We start from the raw sequence: 5,135 nt of genomic DNA on the forward strand, positions 1-5,135 counted from the left end.
CAGAGTAGCTGATAGATTGATACTTAGCTCATTTTTCTTAGTAGCAAAAGAAGAGCATAGAACCCTCTCAGTCTTGGGCTAGAACCCACGTTGACTAATTACACTTCTACATGAAAGATAGGTACTTCCACCATGATATCTATTGAAAAGAGCAGCTACTACTGCATTTTGTGCAGAGCCTGATCTGCCAGTGTGTGTAAAGGTAGTCACAGAGCATTGTTATTGCAATGGGTCTCAGGTTCCCAGGCAGAGAAATGCTGTTTATGAATCTTGATCAAGTTTAGGCAGAAGCTAGGCACTGAGCTGCTCAGGCTGCAATAGCTCTACACATGCATAGAAATAGAAATCTAGGTGTTTATGGAAGTTTAAAGTAAAATAAGACATTGTGTGGTAATTGTAGATACCTTCTGTGTGAGTAGCTCCTGAGCTGGGGTTTCTTAAATTGCAGTTTTGGACTTATGTTTAAATTTACCTAATTCTTGCTTTAGGTTCCTAAATCTTTCATTGGGTCTGTCCCAAAGATACCACTTAACCATTATTTTTTTTCACATGCGCCTCTGCTTGGAAAAGGATCTCAGTAACAACAGAATTTTTAGAGTTTTATGCTTTTTTTTTTTTCTCATTGATACCAAATCAAATGTTCTCAGATTACAAACGAGATGATGCTTTTTCCAACTTTCACTTTGTGAATTGAATCTGTGATATGAAAGGCAAAGTTTCATCTTTTGAGTTCTAGTGGCATCAATAGCAGACTTGGAACATTAGTCCCAAAGAGCAAATGGAAGCGGGGGGCAGTTAATGAAAGAGTACGGAGATATATGGGCACATTTTTCATCTGGTCCATAGGCCTAGAAAAATCAGGAACTCTATCAAAGTGATGTCTGTGGATCTAGGATCCTAGTTCCATGAATCCTAATTACTGTGTAAAGTAAAATGTCTTCCAAAAGTGCCCTGGGTTACCTGTACCAATGATAGTTATGATGTTATTAGGCATCTGCTTCTTACCATAGTCTGCAGTTCTTTTGGAATATGCAATGCAGAAAGGAACCCCGTTTTTTTTTTTTCCCAGAGTTGCATGAGATTTGCAAATCTAACAAAAATAAATCTTATTTTTGGCAATGAATAAGAAAGTATTCAGAATACGCAGGGAGGCAGTTAGATGAGTAAGAGGGTGCAAATACTTCATAGTCCCTTTTCTAAACAAAATCATATTTTCTAGGGTCAAGTTGGTGAAATCACATAAATCACCTCAAACAGTCAAGCATTTTAATAGCAGTTCATCGTTAAAATTAATTCAGTGTAACACCTGCTCATTTTCCCACCCCTGTCTCCAGCACTCCAGTTCCTGAAATATATATGATGATGCATGCAGCACAAATAACTGGTTACCATAGGAACAGCTGTCACAATCCCAAAGCAGTATTATTTTTTTAAAATACATTACTTTGCACTTACATAGAACTGCTGGCTTTCCTTTCATTTGCAAAGCATTCCAGAAAGATGCTGTAATTTACCTCATATTGACTTAAGTGAATTTATATTACTATAAATGTATTCTAAGTCTCAGTGCATTTGTGCTAACCATCTCTGGATCTTAGCACTTGTGCACAAGTACTAAAGGTGAGATTACTAATGCCATTTTCAAAAGATAAGAAAGTTCATTCAGTTTCTTTGATATTATAAGCAACAGGTTTAATACAAGATTGTATTATGACTTCACATGAGGAGCTTGCAGTATTAATTAAGAAGCATGCTTATTCTAGTTTCTGAATAGCTGAGACTGATTATTGGATTTTCCTCTGAACACTAGCGTGTATGCTAATATCCATGTATTAAAAACAAAGCAAATACCTTTGTCAAATGCAGGCTGATTTTTGCAAGGGCCACTGATGCCTTACTACTTTATGTACAGGCTATAGCATATATATCATGTAATATGCACCAAACTTGCTGTAACAGATTGTTAAAGCCTTTACTTGTTTGAAACCAAGAATATGTAAGAGGTAAGCAACCCTTAGTCATGGGCTAGGCCCTGCTTGGATTGTAATTATAGCTATCCTGGGAGCTGCATTTCCAGTGGTGTATATATCCAGTGCTTCCTTCTGCATGGAAGTGGAAACTGGCTCCTGAAAATGGGTAAATTAAAATAGTCTCTCCCCAGAGTAAAGGAGTTCAGTGGAGAAATTGTTCTCATTAATTCGTCGTCTGCTCTTGTCCATCCCCTACTAAAGGCAAATTATAACATTATAATCTAACCCTTTGCAATATTATAAAGTTATATCTAATATAAAGTTATATCTAATAAAAAACAATCCCTATCTTTTTATAAGAGTCAATACATAGGGAGTGGGAGGTCTTTTTTTTTTTTTTTTACCTATAAGAGCATATCCAGATGAGGTTGGACATGTGACTTGCAGCACTGCAAACCCATATGTGGTGCCACAAACCGCAACACTGTACATACATGCATTTGCTGAACTGCTAATTTGAAATGTAGTGTGGGGTTTTTGACACTGCACCAGAAAAAAGTGGTGCAACACACATGGTGGCAGCATGCACTGCCCAAAACCAAAGACTGGCAGAGCCATGCTCCAGCTGCCAGCCAAGCTCCATGTGCTTGGATCGCCACTGCTGCAGGCCTGGAAGGTTCCCACAGCCTTAGGTAAGGCTGCTGGGTGGAGCTTACTGCAACTGGCTGCACACCAGCTGTTGGAACACATAGGAGCCCTATAAGGCTCCTGTGAGCTCCTGAGGTTGGGAGAACCAAACAGTTGACTGGGTGCTGGACACAGATTCAGTTGAAGGAGCAATGGGAACCAGCCAGAAAGTTATTACACATATTTTGTGTAAAAACTTTGTGGATTATTCCATGCTTTATTACAACATTAACTGTATGATAACATTACTGCCAGTAGTCCAATAATTAGGGTATTCACCTGAGTTCTGGGAGATCTTATTTAAATCTTTGCCATGCTGGGGGATCCCAAGGCATACATAATCAGGCCCCTAAGGTCCCAGGAGCACCTGCCTGGGGCAGCTGGAGAGTACAGGCTGCTCTGAGATGCCTGTGTTCTCTTACCATAAAGCAGATGCCCACTCCAAAAAAAAGTACAGGAAAATCTCATTCACGAGTTCGGCATTTTCAGTTCCAAATATTTGTGAATGCTGAACCCACATTTTAATTACACTTTAAACACTTACCAGAGCTCTTCAGGAGGTCCAGGCTTCTGCCACTGGGCTCCCGCTGCCACTGCCGGGCTCTCGCCACCACCGCTGTGCTCCCACTGGAACCGCCGGAGCCGCGCCCCGGCCCCCCAGCCTCCATGGGCAGACTGCATTCATGAAAGTAGTGCCTTCTTCATGGATTTTGCCACTCAAGGGGGATATGAGAATGTATCCCCTGTGAATGGCGAGGGTCGCCTGTACACATTTTTATCATGTATTGTCTCAGCCACAATTTTGGGCATGTGCAGTATTACAAGGGCATGGACTATTGGCACTGGATTTATGACCCAGATACCTTTGTCCAGGCAGACCCAAACCCTCAGACTGACCATGACCTCTCCATTTGATAATAGGCAAATTTTATTGATGCACAGTGATGGCAGATAAGAATAATGCAAACAATTCTATATCTACCATTCCTAGAGCTGTCACAGAAGGAAGGTACATCTGGCCAGTATAGAAGCTTAATCCTAAGGTTCTTTCTTGAATGTCAGATGTCAGCTGCTTGGAGGTCAAAGGGTGAGCATGAGACAAGCTGGTGGTGTGCCCTCTGTCCATGGTGGCCTTGACTTCCCCTCTTGGGAATACTTTGGTGCTCTGAAATCACTCCTTTTATAATCTTTCTCTCTTCTAATGACTTATCTCTGGGCATCATTTATTGGTCTCCCTGTGGTCATCATAGTGTCCACATTCTGTCCTGTCATCATATTCCTTTGCTCCAACAAACCCATCACATGAACACATCTAATTTGGTTATTTACCGGGCCTCCTCATTTGGTCTCTTTACCAAAATTGGAAATCCCAAGGGATCTGCAATTAGGCACTGTGACCTGGTGCCAGTGCAGCAGAGTCCCTTATCTTTGTTATGGAACAGTGTGGTCCATGTCTTCAATTAGCCAGCCTGTGTGTTTGCTGGCTTCAAACACAGTGGGCTTTGAAGGAAACTGTCACTAACAGGCCAATTAACTGTCACTAACTAAACAATTAACCCTAGCCATTCTCCTGGACCACTGTTCTAATGCAATCTACTTTACCTACAAGCCAATTCCCAAAAGAAACCTCTAAATATAATTTTCTCGCCATCAAGGACATCTGTTCACTTGAGCTTTTTGCCACCATAAAAAAATAAATGATGGCACGAAGGTGACATCTATTTGTAGCCTAAAACTCCCACATGCTGAGTCCATAATTATATGCATGATCTAAGTATGTCTGTGCTGCAGTCACAGAAGCTATGGAAGGAGCAGAGAATGTGACCCAGTGCTAATCCCAATTTTGCCCTGGCTAGTTTGCTACTGATAACCAAGTTAGCTTAATTGAAGCTAGCATAAGCACTTCACTATGCTGCAGTGACTGCATTGCAGGTATATTCTCATTCTCTGTCTCTTTCTCTACTCTTTTAGCTGTTTCATGTTGCATAAGTACATATTCACTGGACAAAAGAGATACTTATTTTGGAGACTTGTGCATCGATGAATGTCCTAAATATTTTATATACTTGGAGGAAGCTATTTTCCCTTCCCACTCCCCAGTTTTGACCAGAAATTGCTTTCTGGACACAAGGAACCTTCCCAAAACAAGTTCTCACTGAAATTGATATTTTTTTTCTTTAAAATGTTGGTGAATTGGCATTTTCTGATTAACATTTTTTATTAAAAATTATGCAGCATCTCAATTTTTAACCCTCTGACTTCAATGGCTTAAAAGAAGTCAGATATATAACCTTACCTACATTTCTAAGACAAATGAATACAGGCAAGGTACAGATATTCAAAAAACCCAAGGTGGAACCTATTAAACCTTTTCAGGTTTCTCTAAGCTGTGTAGATTGGAACAGGAGTGAACAGAACACATGTTTTCCTTTTTTGGGGAGCACGCAGATGCCTGAACTGGCTGAGGCCAGAAGATGG

The sequence above is a fragment of the Alligator sinensis genome, unplaced genomic scaffold, assembly GCF_000455745.1.
Source record: "Alligator sinensis unplaced genomic scaffold, ASM45574v1 scaffold348_1, whole genome shotgun sequence".
NCBI classification, from domain to species: Eukaryota; Metazoa; Chordata; order Crocodylia; family Alligatoridae; genus Alligator; species Alligator sinensis.